Source organism: Myotis myotis, unplaced genomic scaffold, assembly GCF_014108235.1.
Source record: "Myotis myotis isolate mMyoMyo1 unplaced genomic scaffold, mMyoMyo1.p scaffold_m19_p_14, whole genome shotgun sequence".
In the NCBI taxonomy this organism is placed as follows: Eukaryota; Metazoa; Chordata; class Mammalia; order Chiroptera; family Vespertilionidae; genus Myotis; species Myotis myotis.
Window position 1 is genome coordinate 45334138 of NW_023416318.1, and position 21007 is coordinate 45355144.

Consider the following 21007-nt stretch of genomic DNA (forward strand, 5'->3'; position numbering starts at 1 on the left):
TACCACATTTTGTTTAGGTAATCATCAGTTAATGGTCATTTAAGTTTTTCCATTTGGGGGCTATTTATCAATAATACTGTTGTAAACACTTAAATGCAAATTTTTTGTGTGAACATGTTTTCAATTCTCTTAAGTATATACCGAGGAGTGGAACTACTAGGTCATACTATAACTCTCTTAACTTTTTGAGGAACTGCCAAACTGTCTTCCATAATGGTTGGACCATCTTAAATTCTCACCAGCAATGTACAAGCATGCCAATTTCTCCACCTCACCAAAGTTACTTTCAGTTTTGCAATTTTATTTTTATTATAACTATCCTAGTGGGTGTGAAATGATATCTTTACACTTCCCTACTCACTAATGACATTGGTCACTTGCATATCTTTTGTGGAGAAAGAGCTATTCAAGTCCTTTGCCTATTTTTTAAAAAAATTGGGTTACGTGTCTTTTTATTGTTGAGACATAAAAGTTTTTTATATTTGGGTACTAAACCCCTATTAGATATATGATTTGCAAATATTTACTTTCATTCTGTGGTTTATCTTTTCACTTTCTTTATAGTGTCTTTTGATAAATAAAAGTTTTTAATTTTGATGAACTCCAACATCTTCCAACTTTTCTTCTTTGTTTAATCAGTACAATGCTTGGACTTCCTTAAATACAGTTTCTATTAATTGCTATTTTTCCATGATTTTGGTTTCCTTGCATGCCTCCTAATTTCATGTTAAAACAGATATTTTTGGGCTAATGACTGAACAAGGGTTTCCTTAAACATCTGGAAACAAAAACTCTCTCAGAATCCACAAAGCAAGGGACCAAAATTCAGATGGTGGCTATCCCTAGCCCAGGGGTCCTCAAACTTTTTAAACAGGGGGCCAGTTCACTGTCCCTCAGACCGTTGGAGGGCCGGACTATAGTTTAAAAAAAAAAACTATGAACAAATTCCTATGCACACTGCACATATCTTATTTTGAAGTGAAAAAACAAAATGGAAACAAATACAATATTTGTATTTGCATTGGCCCGCGGGCCGCAGTTTGAGGACCCCTGCCCCCATAAACTTCTGCCCATATCTCAACCATTATGGTCAGAAATAGAAAGCAAAGGCAAAGAAATTGATTTAAAGCAATGAATTCTTAAAAATGAAGGTATCATTTTATTTCATCAATTTTATAAAATATCAAATTTTTCTTAATGTTTTCTATAAAAGAAAATCCTGTGCAAAGTCTTTTAAATTTATTATGCTAATAAAGACATTATGAAGGGTTGGATAACTTCTAAAAGTATGTAATGTTTAAAACAATGTACTTAATAAATTTATGTTTATTATTAAAACTTATTCTACAGATTAACAAATAAGCTTTCTTATCTGGTTTGGCTCAGTGGAGAGTGTCGGCCTGAGGACTGAAGGACTCCCGAGTTGGATTCAGGTCAAGAGCACTTGCTTGGGTTGCAGGCTCAATCCCCAGTAGAGGGTGTGCAGGGGGTGGCCAATCAATGAGTCTCTCTCATCATTGATTGCCGGAGTCCAACCCCAGCAGGTCCAGGGGTCCCCAAAGGTGTGGATGGAGTCAGCGAAGAAGGAATGACACAGAGACAGCGTTCAGTTGATCAGCAGCCTAGCCAGGATCTCTAGCCAGGATCTCCAGCCAAGTTCTGGTCTGGATCTCCAGCGAAGTTCTGCTTCAGATCTCCAGGTTCTCCAGCCAGGTTCTGTAGCCATGTTCCCTCGTTAGGTTCTCCAGCCAGGTTCAGTCACCAGGTTCTAGTCAGGTTCTCTTGCCAATTTCTGTAGTCAGGTTCAGTCCAGGATCTTTTGCCATGTTCTCTCCAGTGAAGTTCTTCTGTCTGTAGGTTCTGTGTAGGTTCTGTCTTCTAAGTTCTGTGTTCTAAGTTCTGGCTCTTGCTGTCTTGTTGTATCTGTATTTATACCAGTTGATTCAATCCTATCAATCTCTATTACAAAGGTTAGGGCGTTTCTTATCTTCATTCCAGGGAGTAAAGATTATGTAGCTTAAGCACGATTGTTCGTAGTTAAAGTGATTAATTACCCGCCTGGCACTTAGTTAAGAGGTTTTATTCCCTCCCTAACTTCAGGGGAAAATCCCTACCTGGGGAAACAACCTTTCTCAGAGAGGAGACCTTGGTTAAAACACATAGTGCCAAGAAGGTGAGCAAACATATTAAGAACAATATGCCATATATGCCAAGTCCCTTGAAACAGCAAGGATGGACCGGCTCCCGGCAATTGATGTCTCTGTCTCTCTCTCTCTCTCTCTCTCCCCCTCTCCCTTCCTCTCTGAAATCAATAAATATATATATACTAGAGGCCCGGTGCACAAAAATTTGTGCACTCAGGGGAAGGGGGGGTCCCTCAGACCGGCCTGTGCCCTCTTGCAGTCTGGGACCCCTCGGGAGATAACGACCTGCTGGCTTAGGCCTGCTCCCGGGTGGCAGAGGGCAGGCCCAATCCCTAGGTGCAGCCCCTGTTCGGGCTCAGAGCAGGGCCGATTGGGGAGTTGGGGCGCCTTCCCCTGTCATGCACAGAGCAGGGCGGATTGGGAGGTTGCGATGCCACCCTCAGTCACGCTCAGGATAGTGCCGATTGGGGGGTTGGGGCACCGCCCCCTGTCACACTCAAGGCAGGGTCGATGGGGAGGTTGTGGCGCCACCCCCTGTGACGCACAGAGCAGGACCCATCAGGGGGGTTGGGGCTCCATACCCTGTCATGCACAGAGCAGGGTCAATCAGGGGGTTGGGGAGTTCCCCCCTGTCACTCATGGAGTAGGGCCGATAGGGGAGTTGGGGCACCGCCCCCTATCACACTCAGGGCAGGGTGGATCAGGGGGTTGGGGCGCCTCCCTCTATCACCCACAGAGCAGGGCTGATCAGGGGGTTGGGGCGCCGCCCTCTATCACCCACAGAGCAGGGCCGATGGGGAGGTTATGGCTCTACCCCATCACACACAGAGCAGGGCCTGTGGGGGGTGGGGGTGGGGGCCCGCCCCCTGTCACACACAGAGCTGCAGGGCGATCAGGGGGTTTGGGCACTGCCCCCCGTCACGCTGATCCCGGTACCGGGAGGCCTCGCAGCTCCGCTGATCCTGTTGCTGGGAGGCATATTACCCTTTTACTATATAGGGTAGAGGTCTGGTGCATGGGTGGGGCTGGCTGGTTTGCCCTGAAGGGTGTCCTGGATCAGGGTGGGGATCCCCACTGGGGTGCCTGGCCAGCCTGGGTGAGGGGATGATGGCTGTTTGCAGCTGGTCACACACCCTTCAGGGTGGGGGTCCCCACTGGGGTGCCTGGCCAGTCTGGCTGAGGGGCTGAGGGCTGTTTTCAGGCTGGGACTGAAGCTCCCAACCGCTCCTTTTTTTCTTTTTCTTTTTTTTATTCTGGGCCAGCTTAAGCTCTGAGGCCTCAGCTGCTGAAAACAGGTTTCTGGCCTTTGTTCACCATCTGTATTTGATACAATGTTGCGGTCCGGCTGGCTGAAGCTCCGCTGAGTAAAGCAGGTTTCTGGGGGTTTTTTAGCTTCTATATTCGCAACATAGTTGCTGAGAGTTGCAGCTGAGAGGCCGGCAAGTCAGGCGGGGAACGTTGGAGTCCTCCATCACTGAAGCAAGCAAGCCTCCCTGTTCGCATCAGCTGCCTGGCTGCCGGCCGCCATCTTGGCTGCCAGTTAATTTGCATATCTCGGCCCTACCCTTTGAGTGACAGGGGGATTAGCCAATGGGAAGGGTAGTGGTGTACGCCAATTACCATGTTTCTCTTTTATTAGTGTAGATATTTTTAAAAGAAATAAGCTTTTTTTCTATGTACTAATTTTTCCTAAATGGAAAGAGAATAATTTTGGAAACTGTAAAAGTTTACTTTTGGTTTCCTATTAAATATACAGGATGCAGAAAAAATCATATCAGTTTTTTAAAGTTAACATTTTAAATTCCTCACATTAATTTTATTTAAAAGATAACTTTTTAAAGATAAAAAGAAAAAGCATTTGCCTTAGTAAAATACTCCTACTGGTATTAATTTGTTACTATGGAAAAATAGCATACAACATACATATTTGTGCAACATACCTTCAACATTTTCTTATAAATCTATGAATTTCATTGAATGATTACAGTTCCTTAAATAACATTGGGTAATTATACATACACTAGTGGCCCAGTGCACAGATTTGTGCACACTGAGGGGAAATTAATTAGAAGAAATATTTTAATATCGCTATTCACCCTTTCTCTATAATAGAAGTGTCAACCAAATTCACGATCGACAATGACAGATCGAAACAGATGCGTGTGATTGGTGCCAGCGAGAGCTTTATATGTATTGGGCATACGTGAGTCAACTTAGCCTTTTATACATATAGAATAAACTTGATTAATTAGACCTGCTTTCTGATGTAGCTAAACTTTATCCAGCCCAGTGAAGCACCCCAACTTCTCTTTTAGGTAATTGTCAGCAACACAGCAGTAAATGTCAACATGGAGCAGATTATTATTGTATATCACTTAGGGAGAACAAAGGGTGAAATATTTAACTGCAGCAGTGTTTGACTATATTCTGCTCAGTGAGAAAACCTGAAGTCATTTTTTAAAAATATATTTTTATTAATTTCAGAGAGGAAGGGAAAGGGAAGATAGAAACATCAATGATGAGAGAGAATCATTGACTGGCTGCCTCCTGCACGCCCCCTACTGGGGATCAAACCCACAACCCGGGCATGTGCCCTTGACTGGAATCAACCCTTTGGTCCACAGGCCAACGCTCTATTCACTGAGCCAAACCAGGTAGGGCTGAAGTCATTTTCAAGGTCCACCATTTCTTACTCCTTTTCAGTAGGGTCAAGTTTCTAAGCTTTCTAAATCTTCATTTTCCAGCTAAGGAAAAGAAAACAGGATTCCACCGAGTCTCCTATCTACCTACTCCAGGACTTCTGTGAGGTTCAAATGAGGTGAGGCACGGGAAAATGCTTCACAGACATCTGGTAAAAGTGTAAAATGTTTCCATCTGGCTATAAAGCAAGTTGTGTTCCTGGGCTGAAAAACTCCAAGGAGGCTAGTCTCTAGGGAGATGAAGCCGGGAATTGCTACGTGATGTCATTACACAGTACCCACAGCGACCATTTCTGGGCTGGGCTGGGCTGTGGACCGCATTTTGTACCATGGGATCTCAGCAGTGTTGGCTGCGATTTGGTGGGCTGTCACTCTGGGGTGGTGGCGGGGCCTGCGTCCCACTTGGGGGAAGCCGAGTGTTGCTTTGTGGGAGCCAAATCTGTGATGCCTTTTCTCTGTAAATGGACAGTGAGTGTCATGGCAGCTCCTGTGTTGACCATCTTCCCCCTGGTGGTCAGGGCGTGTCACAGCGACCAATCAGAGGATGGGATATTTAGCATATTAGCCTTTTATATATACAGATTGCACATATCTTAAAAAAAAAATCAATTCTAGATTGTTATAACTTGTGAAAAAGATGTTGGAATTTATTAAAAAGAAAAAAATTAAAGCTACTCTTCCAGACTACAGCTGTCTTTACCTGTGTAAAGATGAAAAAAATATTTGAGTGTACTGGCATGTGCACAGGAGAACATAGTCTAGCAAAGAATAGCCTGAAGAAAAGAAAATGATGAACCTATAGAAAAATTTCAATGTCTGTCTCTTTCTACCAACTCTACCCACTTTCACAGATTCAGATAGTAATGAGCAAAAAAACAGCTAGAGCTGGGGAGAATGAAGCCCAACATTACACACAGATTATCTGAAACCAAATAACCACACTTGTCACATAAAATTACTGCAATATCTAAAATAATTAGAAGTTGTTTAATTTCCCTCAAATATTTCAGAAACTCATTTCAAAATACAGTATGGTTAAATATACACATATAAACCGATAAAAGAAAAATAAGTACACTTAAATTTGATCTTTAATGTTATAACTACCACAAGTACCAAAGTAATAGAGTTACATGGGTCAAAATAATTTGCCCAAACAATGTAATTGTATTTTAAGGGCACTAGAAAATTATCAAGTCAGGTAAATTTCCAGATAATTTCAGGGTCCTTCTCCTCAAGTGAAAAGGAAAGGGCATGAATAAAATTACAATACAAATCTGTAATAATGAAAGTGTAATATGCAAATCGACCAAATGGCTGAACACCAGAACGACCATCTGGATGACCACGCTATGACACTCACTGGCGCCAGGACAGCCAAGGTGGGTGCGATGAGATTGGTCGGGGGCCCCGCCATCGCCCCATGATCACCCCGCAGAGGGAGACCCAGGCCACCAGCCGGTGGGGTGATCAATCAGGGGGTTCCATGATCGCCCCAAAGAGAGAGGCTTAGGGCACTGACTGGTGGGCTGTGGCGGGTGGGCAGGGCCTCCCTCTGCGGGGTGCAATTGATCACCCCAAAGAGGGAGGCCCAGGCTACCCCGTGGCAGCCCTGGGCCGTGTGGGTGGGGACTCCCCCTGCAGGGGCTATCCATCGTGGAGCCCCAGCCAGGTGGGCAGGACCTACCTCTTTGGGACGATCTATCGTAGAGCCCTGCGATCAATCGCCCCCGGATTTTCAAGAGGACGCAGGCCAGGCTGAGGACCACCCCCACCACCACCAGTGCATGAATTTCGTGCACTGGGCCTCTAGTCTACATATAACCTTCATTGCCCAAATTTATAGAAAGATTGTGCATTTTTAAAAAATATATTTTATTGATTTTTTACAGAGAGGAAGGGAGAGGGATAGAGAGTTAGAAACATTGATGAGAGAGAAACATCGATCAGCTGCCTCCTGCACACTCCCCAGTGGGTATGTGCCCACAACCAAGGTACATGCCCTTGACCAGAATCGAACCTGGGACCCTTGAATCCACAGGCCGACACTCTATCCATTGAGCCAAACCGGTTAGGGCAAGATTGTGCATTTTTAAAAGCCCTGGTTGAAATTTAAGCCACATCACTTGATTCAAAATATATTTGGCAAAAATATTATTGATACCTATTGAAAAATGAAAAAAATTTCTCCAAGCATTCCAGGTGAATAACTGGTTAAAGAGCATCAACATCTGCTCAATGATCATATGAACTTATCTGGCTATAACTCTTCCAGTGCAATATCCAACTAAAGACTAACTCCAAACCAGTAAAACTCAAATTTCACTTCCCAGAGTTTCCAAACAGAATAAGTATAAAAATAATGCTTATAAATTAAACAAGAAACTAAGATTTATAAAATTTCAGAATAAGGCACCCCAGCTATTATCATCTAGTACAGTGCTTCTCAAATCTTTTGACTATATAAGCCACTAGAATATACAAAATGCCTATCTTGCCTATTCCCACTTTTGCAGTATAAAGTCAGTAGTAACGAAGAATTTGAGAGGAACAAAATAACAGAAAGTTCACAAAAAAAGGAATCTCATGAATATGCATTTAATTAAAGGATGTGACAATGTAATTATAAAGAATTTTATGAGTTTTATAAGTATTAACTCATTTATTTCTCACAACTGCCCTATGAAGTGTATATTATTATTACCTCCACTTCATAGATGCATTGATTGAGTTCAACAGTTTTATCTGACTAATAAAGGAACTATGGTCTGATGGTGATGACAATGATGATGACTAACACTTTTTTGGACTTACTATTTGCCGGTCACTGTTCTAAGCATCTTCCTTATTTTATGTACTCATAAACCTTACTAATTCATTTACTCATAAAATATGAGATAGGTAACATTATAATCCATTTCAGAGATGAGAAATCTGAGGCATGGAGGGGTTTACTTAATCTGCCCAACATCATAAGTGGCAGTGGTAAAAATCATTCTTAGGTAACTTGGTTCTAGAAACTGGCTGTGCTTTAACTTATATAACTAACCTACAGTCACATAATTGATAAGTAGGAAAGCTAACTATAGATTCCCAAGTTTTGCTTTTGCCTCTACACTAAAATGCTAACAAATTATACCACATCTAAAAACCCTGGGAGGTATTTACAAGGTTCTCAAGCATATGAACAGAGAATCTTTTCAATTCTTGGTCCAAACATCACATAGAAAGAAATAAAATTGATCATTTTTCTAATCCTGACTTATCTTTTATGGTCATAATATAAAACCAATTATTTCCTATAAGATGTGAATCACCTTAAGATGTAATGTGCAATTCCTTCAGAATCAAAAGTTCTACCTTGTAAAACCTTAATTTTTGTCCAAAAATATATAAATCTTAGATTCTAAAATTATATGTATACTTACGCATACAAACACAAAATTCCTTTCAATATCATTCAAATCATCTCTAGGGTCTACCTTCTGGAATTTTGAGCTCTTACTATGTTTTGACAAATTTTCCCCTGAAGATATAGTTATAGGCTTTGTTCTCCAGATAAGGTTCTTAGTACCAAATCCATGAATCTCCAAAGTCCCATAACCTAGTCTCTTTAGAAAGGAGCATAGATGGAAAGAGACAGGCTCAGAATGAGTGCCGCTGTACAAAAGAGCTGGCCTGGACTCTTCCAAACTGTCGAAATCACGGGAGACAAAGAAAAGCTGATAAACTATTCCAGGTAAAAGGAATCAAAGAGATGTGACAACTATGCAGTGTGATTCTGGATCAGACAACGTGATAAAATTTTAGTATGGACTGTATATCCTATATAATAAAAGCCTAATATGCAAATCAGCCGAACAGCGGAATGACCGGCGGAACGATCAGTCACTATGATGCGCACTGACTACCACGGGGCAGATGCTCAACGCAGGAGTTGCCCACAGCCCGAAGACCCCAGGCCAGCCAAGGCAGGCATGAGTGGGGTCCCCTGATCGCCCCGCCAGTCACTCTACAGAGGAAGGCGAGGAATGGCAGTGGCGGGGGGCAGGGCTGGTGAGTGGGCAGTGCCAGGCTGGCCAAGGCGGGTGCCAGAAGGCACCCCCCCCCAACTGCCTTGCAGTCGCCCCACAGATCGGCCCTGATCGTTGGCCAGGCCTAGGGACCCTACCCGTGCATAAATTTTGTGCACCAGGCCTCTAGTTAAATATAATAATAAAAACGTTATGTTTCTTGAATGTGGTTATTATACTGTGGTTAAGTAGGAGACAAATAATGAATATTTAGGAGTGAAAGATCATAAATGTCTACAACTTACTCTCAGATGATTCTTCATCATTATCACCATAATAGTGGTGGAGGAGCAGAAGTAGTAAAATACAGAGAGATAAAGCAAACGTAACACAATGTTTACAATTGGTGAAACTGGGTAATGATATAGAGGTGTTCAGTTTATCAATCTTGCAATTGTTTCGCAGTTTGAAATGTTTTTAATAAATGTTAAGGGGAAATAGAAAAGATAAAAATTTTCATTGTGACATAAAGAAAATAAAGACTTTCTCAGACTCATTCACTGAACACTGAGTTAAAGAATAAGAAACCTAAGCCAGAGTTCAATTACTAGATTATTCTATTTTTTTCTCCTTTTCTCTTTCATAAAGTCCAGGTACTTATGTAATATTCCCTTATTGAAGCCTATATTACTTTCAATGTGCATTTAAGCAGCTTATAAAGTGTAATCTAAAACTTTTGGAACATTTTCAATTAGAAATGTCAACACATGTTTTATGATAACCTTGAAGCTTCTCAGATCATATATTCCATAAAAATAAGAGTCAACAGGTAGTCATTTTCTCCATACTTTTGTAGAGACAAAGCTCTTTATAAACAGAGCTACAATTCTTACCTGGGAGACTTCTTTGTTCATAATGAGTCCTCAAAACAGATAGGGTCAAGTTAGTGCTCCTGAGGTTAGCTTCCAGGGGAATGGGGTAAAGATGTTCTCCAGAGATGGCTCTAATCTCTTCACTCTCACCTCATTTAAGGACAATTATGCAAAAAACTAAAGCAAAGGAAAAGAAAAAAAAAAGCAGAGGGAGGTTAGATTGTCATTTTATTGTTTAAGAAATGATAAAGGTCAGAATGCTAGGTAAAGAAAAATAACCTTTAAGGCCAAATGGAAAAATATTTCCAAAGACAGTGTATAAAAGTCTAACTTTACAGTTAAAGTCCTTTCTGATGATTAAATATATATTCCTACTTAAGACTGCTACTTACATAATGCCTAATTACATTCTGCCCTTAATCTTTTGAAAGACTCATTTATATGTCTTTAATTTTTTTTCTGACTGTAAGTATATGTTTATTCTTTCTACTTATAAATCACTAGAGGCCCAGTGCACGGGTTTGGCACCAGTGGGGTCCCTCGGCCAGCTCTGCGGGGATCAGGCCCAATCTGGCTCTCCGACATCCTCCAAGGGGTCCCAGGTTGCGAGAGGGTGCAGGCCAGGCCGAGGGGCCCCACTGGTGCACAAATGGGGCCGGGAGGGACTGCAGGAGGGCTCCAGGGCGTGTCCAGCCCATCTTGCCCAGATCCCAGCAGTAAGCTAGCCTACCAGTCGGAGCCTCTGCCCCCTAGTGGTCATTGCATGTCATAGTGACTGGTTGAACAGTTGAACAGTCGGGCACGTAGCATATTAGGCTTTTATTACACAGGATGATTTTTAAAATATATTTTTATTGATTTCAGAGAGGAAGGGAGAGGGAGAGAAACAATAATGATGAGAGAGAATCATTGATTGGCTGCCTCCTGCACCCCCCGACCGGGGATCCAGTCTGTAACGCCGGGCATGTGCCCTGACCAGGAATCAAACCATGACCTCCTGGTTCATAGGTCAATGCTCAACCACTGAGCAACACCAGCTGGGTAACAAATTAGATCAGTGGGGAATGCAAAGTCATGATCTGTGCTTAGAAAGGTGCCTAAACACACATACAAATATAGTCTCGATTTATATACAGTGCCCAAGTTCAATCAAACACTGAGATGCTGTGATTTCAGAGAAAAAAAAAAAGGGATTTTAAATACATGAGATATATATTAAGGGACAAAGAAAACCTTAGGAAAGATGAGGACTGAGTGCCATTATTACAATTTTCTAAATGTTTCAAGAAGGCAAGGGTGATTCAAATGTCATATACCAGAAAAAGGGTCAGGTGGGTAAGTAACCCCTCCCTGTCTCCAAGATGAAGGGAATCACAGTAACAACTCTTTCCACCTCATGATGGAAGTGGCCTGGGTAAAGAGGTAGAGGCTGGGATACTGCGAAGAAGGGGAAAGGAAAAATTCTAGCTTGGTTATTAAATGAAAGATGGTCTCATAAACCCAAAGTAGAATTGCTTTTCAATATACTGTTATCATCTCCTATCACTAACTCAGAGAGGTATTTCCACTAATCAGTCTAAATTTCATCACATGTAACCCTTATATAGATACCCCTGAAAAAGTCTTGCATACACTAAATTTTATAAAGCAAATGTTATTCTTTATATGTAAAACTAAAATATTTCATTCAATGGAATCCTAGTGTGAATCATTCTTTTAAAAATTAATCCCAAAGGAAAAAAAATTAATTCCATCTTTTGTATAAAAATTTTTTGAGACAAATATATAAAAACTTAAATAAACACAAATAAGAATAAAAATTAAAACTGTCCATACAGACCCATACATTGAACCATTAATAATAACTTGACCATGATATTTGTTGTACATGCTCAACAAACCAAACTGTATTAAATTTAGCAATATCGTTGGAAATAGGAATCCCAATTTAACGCTAGTTTATTATAACAAGATAAACTGAATCTCCCCAAAGACATGCTTTTAGTAGTCTTAGTTTAGGCTAACTTTGATCTTGCTGGGAAGGAGTTTAAAGAATTTCATAGAAAGGTTAAGAATTTTACCTGGAAAAACTGTAAAGAATTTGTGGAGCGGGTATGAGCAAGAAGTACTGAGGAGTTTGAAGAGGCTGAGAATGCAGGTTGTTCAGGGGAGAAACAAGAAAAGCACAATGTAGAGATGTGGAACAGGAAAGTCTGAACAAAGATATTTAAAGGCAATTTATAAGGAAGTATGTCTTACTAGATGATACAGAATGTAAACTATTCCTTTCATCCCAACAAAATTCTTAGGAATAGTCTACCTTATTCATTACCAAAAATATAATTTTGGCATTATATATTTTATGTTTTTGCTTGTTTTCTTGTATGGAAGACATCTTGAAGAGAACTTCAAGGACAATAACACTAGCCTAAAGATTAAGGCCAATTTGTCCTCTTTCTCACAGTAATTACATTATGAAAATATACAGGTGGTAAATCGAATTACTGAATATTCTATTTCTTATCGAAAAACAATATATTTCGTCAAGTCAACTAACAAGTTAGCAAACTGGTTAATACAGGTAAATCTAAGGTCATAATGAAGCCAAGGTTTATGGATTTGGATCCCTATGATCCATTAACTGTACTATTCCAAGTTCACACGTTATATACCTTTCAAATGAAAGTAGATGAATGGTCAGTTAAGGATAGAAGAGAATATGAATAGATGAGTGAGAAGTCATCAGTACTACTACTGGCAAAATTTGAAGTATACTGGTATGTCCACTGATTTTGAATCTAAGGTCATATTAGCTTGTGGAAAACGGTCGAAGAACCTTCAACAATTTGGAAAATTATACTATTTCAATCTTATGTAAGTTTTTTCAAGAAGGTTCACCATGTAATTTTAAGTCTAAAACAAACCCAAGTGAATACTTTCCGTGAATAAATTAGGGACTACATTCATAAAAGAATTACTACTTAACATTCAATTATCTCATTTTAATGATGCTTAAATTAAAGCAATTAATTTACCAGAGGAAAAGAATCTAAAAGGTCCTGTTAATTGTTGACCATAAAAGAAGAAATACTTAAAAAAAACAAAAACCCACAGAATCTACATATTTTGTTTAAATTCCTCTCATGTTTTAACCTAACAAAAGCAATAATTGTAACATAAGTAGTAACATCAAATTCTTAATCATAATTGAAAATACAGTACAAAATGTCTACTCCTTCCTACTTAACCATCTGGAACATGTTAAAAACTCCCTAAAAGCATGAGAAATCTGCAAGTATAATTACACCCTGGGACTATTAGCATGGCATGCTTCAATAAATACTCCTAATAAGATCTGCTGATATAATAATTGGCACTAAAACGAATGGATTTTCATTATGTGGGTATTTGTTCCTACTGGCTAATTTGTTCCTACTCGAGAAAACTGATAAATTGTCCCTTGAATAGAAACAAACAAAAAAACACCCAGCAAGGGCAAAGTGTGACAGGTTGCAGAGATAAAACAGAAGGGACAAGCAAAGAGCAAAAATTTGCAAATGCCTGAGTTCAATTCATATTTTCTCTCTCGCTTTCTCCTTTTCTTTTCTCTTCCTGCATCCCCCAAATCTGGCATAAATATCTGTGTTCTTGTCAAAAATGATCTGGTTGGGGTTAGAAGAAAATGTTATATTAAATCTTGAGTTGGTTAAAATCTAGTTTGCTAAAGGTCTTCAGATCAAATTGTAAGAAAAAATATTCAAAATTTACTCTATTCTTGATGGTTTGGGGAAGTGAACATTTAGCTACTTAAATTGGAAAGGTTAAGCAAGGGAATGACCCGACCAGCTAAGATTTTCAGGATGATAGCTTTGGTAGCTGAGCAATGGAGGCAAGAGGGTTGCTGTGATCATTTAATTCCAACACAGTGAGCAGTGGGATTTATGTAATAACAGTTGGGCCGAATGAGATACTGGAATAAAACAATAAGAATTGGGGGTAAAAAAAAACAAAACAAGAGGCCAAGTAGTCTGCATGTATAAATTATAAAAGTAATGCATGTTTACTGTACAAGTCTAGAAAATGCAGGTAAATAAAAATCACCCACAAGTGTTCCATCTAGAATTAATGCAAAGATTTATATATTTATTATTCTATAAATACAGATTATGGTACCACAGTATACGTATTGTTTAAGAGCACCTTTTTTTTTTCACTAAAGTTATCTATAACTTCTCATGTTATTAAATAGTCTTCTACATAGCTTGTATTGTCTATAAAATATTCCTATGTGTGTATGTGTCATAGGTTTTAAGCAAGGCAGTAAGTACTACAGGACTTTAGACTGTTTCTTCATGCTGTTAAAAACAATACTATAATGAGGCATTTTTCTGGCTGAAATTTTGTTTACATTCAGGATTATAGTCTCTAAATAAGCTCCTACAAGCACCAAGTTTCCTGGCATGAGAGATGGGATAGACATTAATGCCATTTAGTCAAGACCGAGTTTGCAGGCAGTAACAGATGTCTGAGGGAGAGGCTAATGAATTCAGTTATGTACACATTAATAATGAATATGACATCCAAATAGATAAGTCCAGCTGACTTCCAAAGAAGTGAGATAAAAAGGTTTTTGGAGCCCTAACTGGTTTGGCTCAGTGGATGGAGCGTCGGCCTGTGGACTGAAGGGTCCCGGATTCGATTCCGGTCAAGGGCATATACCTTGGTTGCGGGCACATCCCCAGTGGGGAGTGTGCAGGAGGCAGCTGATGGATGTTTCTCTCTCATCAATGTTTTTAGCTCTCTATCCCTCTCCCTTTCTCTCTGTAAAAAATCAATAAAATATATTTTTTTAAAAAAGGTTTTTTGAATCCCTTGGTAGTAGAGTAGATGAGATGACCAAGGAAAAGTGAAAAGAGAAGAGAATAAATTACCACAAAGACAATCCAATATTTAAGGAAGGGAACAATTAAAGCTGGAATATCAATTTTAAAAAGAGAGATAGCCCGGCCGGCGTGGCTCAGTGGTTGAGCACTGACTTGTGAACCAGGAGGTCACAGTTCAATTCCCAGTCAGGGCACATGCTTGGGTTGCGGGCTTGATCCCCAGTGTGGGGCATACAGGAGGCAGCCGATCAATGATTCTCTCATCGTTGATGTTTCTATCTCTCGCTCTCTCCTTCTCCCTTCCTCTCTGAAATCAATTTAAAAAAAAATTTTTTTTAAAGAGAAAATGAGTCAAGGTAAGAGGAGAAAACCAGCAAAAGTTGAGGGTAGAAGATCATAATGCCCACTTTCAATAATTATTTTGAAACTGCCCAATCACAATCCCTTTAAAACAAAACAAACTCTTAAAAAGTACTCAAAGGTAGTCAAGAGTCCCTGCAAAATAAACCGCAATAAAGCACAAATACTTCCCCCCAAAGACACCAGGAATGCAACATGCCCCACCACCAGCACAATCATTGAACTCACAGGCTCTTATGCTCAGTGTGTCTACCACCCTCCCCCAACTTCATGCCATCATAATCCAAATAACGACGTTTGTGGGAGAGCATTATAAAAATCTTTTTTTTGGGGGGGGGGGGCTAAAAATATTTTTCTCCCTTCAAGGTTTTGGTTAGTCCTAGTATACTAAGATTTATTATCACCGTACATTTTCACAATTTCAACTCCATTTTACAAATTTTCCTAAGTATCTTTTCCAGAATTAATTTTTATAAACAATTTCATTTTCCCCTTTCTGTACCCTCTGCTTACCCTTTAGGGATTAAGAGTAGTAGAAATCACTGTATATTCAATAACTAGCCATAAAAATCAATGTCCTACACAGCAATGAAAATGAATTTTAGAAATTTAAAAGTAGGTCTTAGGACAAAAACAAAGACAAAAAAAAGTAAATCTTAAGAAAAACATACACAATATACCTTTTTTGTTGTTGTTAATCCTTACCTGAGGATATTTTTTCCATTGATTTAGAGAGAGTGGAAGGGAGGGGAGAGACAGAGAGAGAGAAACATCAGTGTGAGAGAGTCACATCAACAGGTTGCCTCCTGTATTGCTCTAACTACTGAGAAAACCAGCCAGTGCTATACCAATTTTTATAAAGTTCAAAAATAAGCAATCAATAAAATATATTATTTAGGTACAGATTTATATGTAGTAAGACTTACTATAAAAAATTAAAATAACTTAGAAAATTCAGTATAATGTTTACACTTGGGGAGAGACATGAAAAGGGATGAGTTGAGAAAGGCTTACACAAGGAGTTTCCATTATATTCCTAAATTTCATTTCTTAGGTTGGGCATACAGAATACTGCTTAACATACTAAATAAATAATACTTTAAAATTTACATTTTAGTGAAGGATAATAAATTTTTAATGAATGAATTAAGGAGGTTACAGAACAGTATTTTAAGGAGCATAACTCAAATCTTTCAAATAATTCTATTTTCTTATTTATTAATCAAGATAAATTGTCTTGATCACCTAGAGAACTATTATTCAAGAAACTACTAATTAGCCCTGGCCAACTGGCTCAGTTAGGGCGTTGCCCCAATACACCAAGGTTGTAGGTTGATTCCAGATCAGGGCACATACAAAGAACAAGAATGAATACATAAATTGCCGGGAGCCGGTCCATCCTTGCTGTTTGAAGGGACCTGGCATATATGGCATACTGTTCTTAATATGTTTGCTCACCTTCTTGGCACTATGTGTTTTAACCAAGGTCACCTCTCTGAGAAAGGTTGTTTCCCCAGGTAGGGATTTCCCCCTGAAGTTAGGGAGGGAATAAAACCTCTTAACTAAGTGCCAGGCGGGTAATTAATCACTTTAACTATGAACAATCATGCTTAAGCTACATAATCTTTACTCCCTGGAATGGAGATAAGAAACTCCCTAACCTTTGGAATAGAGATTGATAGGATTGGAATCAACTGGTATAAATACAGATGTAACAAGACAACTGGACACAGAACCTAGATACAGAACCTAGACACAGAACCTAGACACAGAACCTAGAGACAGAAGAACTTCGCTGGAGAGAACATGGCAAAAGATCCTGGACAGAAACTGGCTACAGAACCTAGAGACAGAACCTAGCGAGAGAACCTGGTTGAAGAACCTAGAGACAGAACCTGGCTACAGAACCTGGATAGAACATGGCAAGAGAACCTGACTAGAACCTGGTGACTGAACCTGGCTGGAGAACCTGGACAGAACCTGGCTGGAGAACCTAGCGAGGGAACATGGCTACAGAACTTGGCTGGAGAACCTAGCGAGAGAACATGGACACAGAACCTGGCTGAAGACCCTAACCAGAACTTCGCTGGAGATCCTGAACAGAACTTGGCTGGAGATCCTGGCTAGAGATCCTGGCTAGGCTGCTGATCAACTGAACGCTGCCTCTGTGTCGTTTCTTCTTCGCCGACTCCGTCCACACCTTTGGGGACCCCTGGACCTGCTGGGGTTGGACCCCATCAATAAATAAATGGGACAACAAAGCGATGTTTCTCGCAAATCAGTTATTAAAAAACCACTGCTAGTTATTACTTTCCTACTAGAAAAGAATTTAGTTTATTTAAAATGTTTATCAGTAACCATTCAGTAAATTATAATTAATATAACTGACAGTTACATTGAAGTCCCAGTGCTCTTCTTGATTTTAATTATAATGGATATTTTTTTGAAACTACATATGTAGTGACAAGGAATAATTAAGGGGGAAAAGACATAACCCTTCTAAGCAAGATTAAAGTGTATACAAAGGAAGGAATACTTGTATTCTGACCTCTTGGGTAAAGGTGGAATAAGGAAGATTTGTTTTCCAAAGAATGATCTCCAGAGGAATCCCAATTAATAAAACTGCCAGGAAAAGAACTGGCATTAAGATGTTCAGGAATTATTAACCATTTGTACGCCATAAGCATCTATAGATGCAAGCGGCAGACCTTTTTAAATTAAATTTGAAATATCGTGGCAGGTAACTGGTTAAATCCTTTTCTCCCAGCATTGTTAAAAATGTAGCTTCACTGACTGATTATAAATAAACAGTATTTTTTGTAAATTGAAGTTATAGGATCATGGAAAGTTTTCTATGTAAACTGCATGAATATTTTAAATATTTCATTCTCTAGTAACTTTGTAAGTGACAAATCTTAACAATAGCAGATATTATTTTTGTACTGTAAGATGGTAACATGTACTGAAACCTTGAAAACAGACTACTTGGAAAGAAAATCAGTTTGACTTGATGAAAACTAAAGTTCAGAATATAAATGCAATTTTCTTTCAGTATGCATACCATACAGTACATACTGTTATAAATACAATCTAAAAAAGAGATTTACCATGGGAGCAGTAACAGTATGAGGCAATACGGTTTGGAGAACACAAATTAGAATGGGGCTTGAGAAGCAGACACTGGAAGCAATACTATCATTGAAAGAAGCAAAAGGAGATAAGCTAAAGCACAATGATAATAGTAAGAACATGTGGTTCTGGACCAAGGAACATCCCAATTAATGCCCTGTTAAGGCTCTAGGCAAAACAAAGTAATGAAAACAAAGGCATACACAGTGTGATGACAATATAAGGAATGATAAATGGGAAACATAACCTATATGCTGTCCTCAAGAAGTGATCAATACTTCCACGGATTTTTGAGACTAATAGTCTAAAGAAGAGAATGGGGAGTGAGAAAAGAAAGGTAAATTATATGACTAACTGAAGCTACAGTTTCAGGTCACCAGGGCTCCAATTTAAATAGCAGGACTAAGGCTAATTAAAAATGATTAATCACACATAACTAGAGGCCCGGTGCATGGATTTGTGTACGTTGAAAGTAAATTAATTTGAAGGTGGCTGGCGGGGCAGGACTGGGTGAGATGGGCCAGACACACCCTGGAGCCAACCTCCCACGGTCCTTCCTCAGCCTGCCACAGCTGGGGCAGCACTGGGGACTCAAAGGGCATCTGCGGAGTGAGCAGGGTCCCTCCAGCAGGTGGGGTCCCTCAGCCTGGCCTGCGGGGATCGGGCCAAAACGGGTAGTCTGACATCTCCTGAGCGGTCCCAGAGTGTGTGAGGGCCCTCTGCAAAGTTGCTGTTGCTTGGTGGCTCCTGTGTTGAGCGTCTGCCCCCTGGTGATCAGTGTGCCTCCTAACTACCAGCCAGTCGGTTGGCGGGTCGCTTAGCCTTTTTTATATATATATGCAGGTAAAGGGGCTGTGTATAAGTTATAAAATAATCCAGGTTAACAAAGTTTTATTTTAAGACTTTTTATTTCGGACATACCTAAGCCTACAACTTGGGGTTCTCACTTGCCCCATTGGCCTCACTTTGTAAAACTTTTCAAATCATATCTACAAGAGCTTAAATCTGACATCCTCTATAAATCCTTCCCAGAAAATAATCTTAAATACCCCCCATTTTGAAATTCTACAGTTTTCATTTTCATAGTAGATACTAATTATACAGTTGGTGGTTAAATATGATTTACCAGAAATTTGATGTCTGATGTCTTCAAATAATAAATTTTATAAAAATTTGTAATGAAAATATGCTAGTTATACCAAGTAGAATAAAATTCTTTAATAAGAAGGTATCATATTTTATGGTTCAAAGTGGACTATTGAATATTAGAATACAGTGCCGTTTACCAAATGGAATATCTACTGAGTATGCACTACTCAGACTCTACGTGCCCATCTTCTATATTTCCACAACACTGTCAAAATTAACCTCATTCTTACAGTATCAGAATTTAGGCAAAATTAGTATGATCTCTCTCTTGTCTCCAACACTAAATCATAAAGTTCTGTCAATTTCCTGTTTATACATCTTTGCCCAGGTTCTCATCTCCTGTGCTTGGGCTTAGAAGCCAATCTAGTCCATTATACATGCAGAACAATACCTTTAATAAATGTTTCTATTTAATCACTTCCCTCCTAATTAACTCTCAGACTTTTTTTTAATTGCCTAGCTAAACAAATATAAAATGTATATCCAAGGCCCTCTCTTTCAGTTTCTCCCTGCCTTTCTTTCCCCAAGCCTCTCCTAAGGCCCTTGGTAATCTACTTATCAGGATTATCTCCCAACTCCATATGCACAGTATGTACATTTTCTTCAAAATTTGGTCAAAATTCATATTCTTTAAAAATATTTTCCTAAGTTCAACTTCATTTTGATTGTTGGTCCCTGAAAATTTCCTGATTTATATATTATGTAATACTTGTTCATAAATTTTCTCCAATGCCGCATTTAAATATGATTCTAATATATGAATATATTCCTGGCCGTGCCCATGCATGTTTCTTATTTTAACTTGTTAATATTTCTTATACTAATTTCAATTTTTTCATAGGTGATTTATAAAAATGCAGAGGAATCTTTTTGTCCCCACTGAAATTAATCACTTACGTGGTACCTGTGATGGTGAATTTTATATGTTTACTTGGCTAAGCCATAAGTATATGGTCAACCACCAGTTTAAATTTTGCTTTCACAAAGGTGAAGGTATTTTTTAGTTGAGATTAACATTTAAATCAGTGGACTTTGTGTAAAGTAGATAATCCTCATTGATTGGCTGCATCCTGCAGCACATGCCTACTGGGGACTGAGCTTGCAACCTGGGCAGTGCCCTGACTGGGAATCAACTGTGACCTCCTGGTTCATGTGTCGATGCTCAACCACTGAGCCACACCAGCTGGGCCATTTCATTTTCTTTAGGTGAACAATTCACCTGGAGGAAGGCCTTCAATAAAACTATAAAACTAAATATATGAAATATTGAATTGCTATAATTGCTTAAATTTCTGAAAGATTATAATTATGATTGGTTAAGTCTGTTGAGCTGTAACATGTATTTGCTTATGACTTATATTACTAAGAAGAAAACTTTAAAACACTTAAAACTTACAAAAACTTTTTATATTTTAAAAACTTTTTTCCAATGTAAAAGTAAAGAAATTAGAGGGACCTGATTTATCACAGAGAGCAATAAGGAACAATTACACAATTCTGTAGAGATTAATTTATAAGGCTTTATAAATCCTCTTCAGAGTAAGCTCTTATAATTTACAATGTAGATCTTTTGTGTAAGCTTCTCTTAGGATTTCTCTTATCTAAAAGGGTCCCTAGGGAACCAGTAAGAAGAAATTCTATGATTATCTTCTGATGAAATAAAGTGAGAGGTCTTTCTAATACTAAATTTAAGGAAAATAATGACTCTTCCCTGAGTGTCATGGCAATATCTCTATCATGAATATGAAAGCAAAATGG

The 21007-nt window shown here is 39.1% G+C and overlaps 1 protein-coding gene across 9 annotated transcripts in view; it reads right to left on the reverse strand.

Moving 5' to 3' along the window:
• NCOA1 (nuclear receptor coactivator 1) overlaps window positions 1–21007 on the reverse strand; it is a 172236-nt gene that overhangs the window by 80210 nt on the left and 71019 nt on the right. For 8 of the 9 annotated variants that reach the window (XR_004971916.1, XM_036335193.1, XM_036335187.1 and 5 more), the window contains one exon: window positions 9750–9905. The exons of the other annotated variant lie outside the window; for it this stretch is intronic. The gene's annotated coding sequence lies outside the window, so the exon portion shown is untranslated. The remainder of the gene's footprint in view (window positions 1–9749; window positions 9906–21007) is intronic. 9 annotated transcript variants of the gene reach the window in all.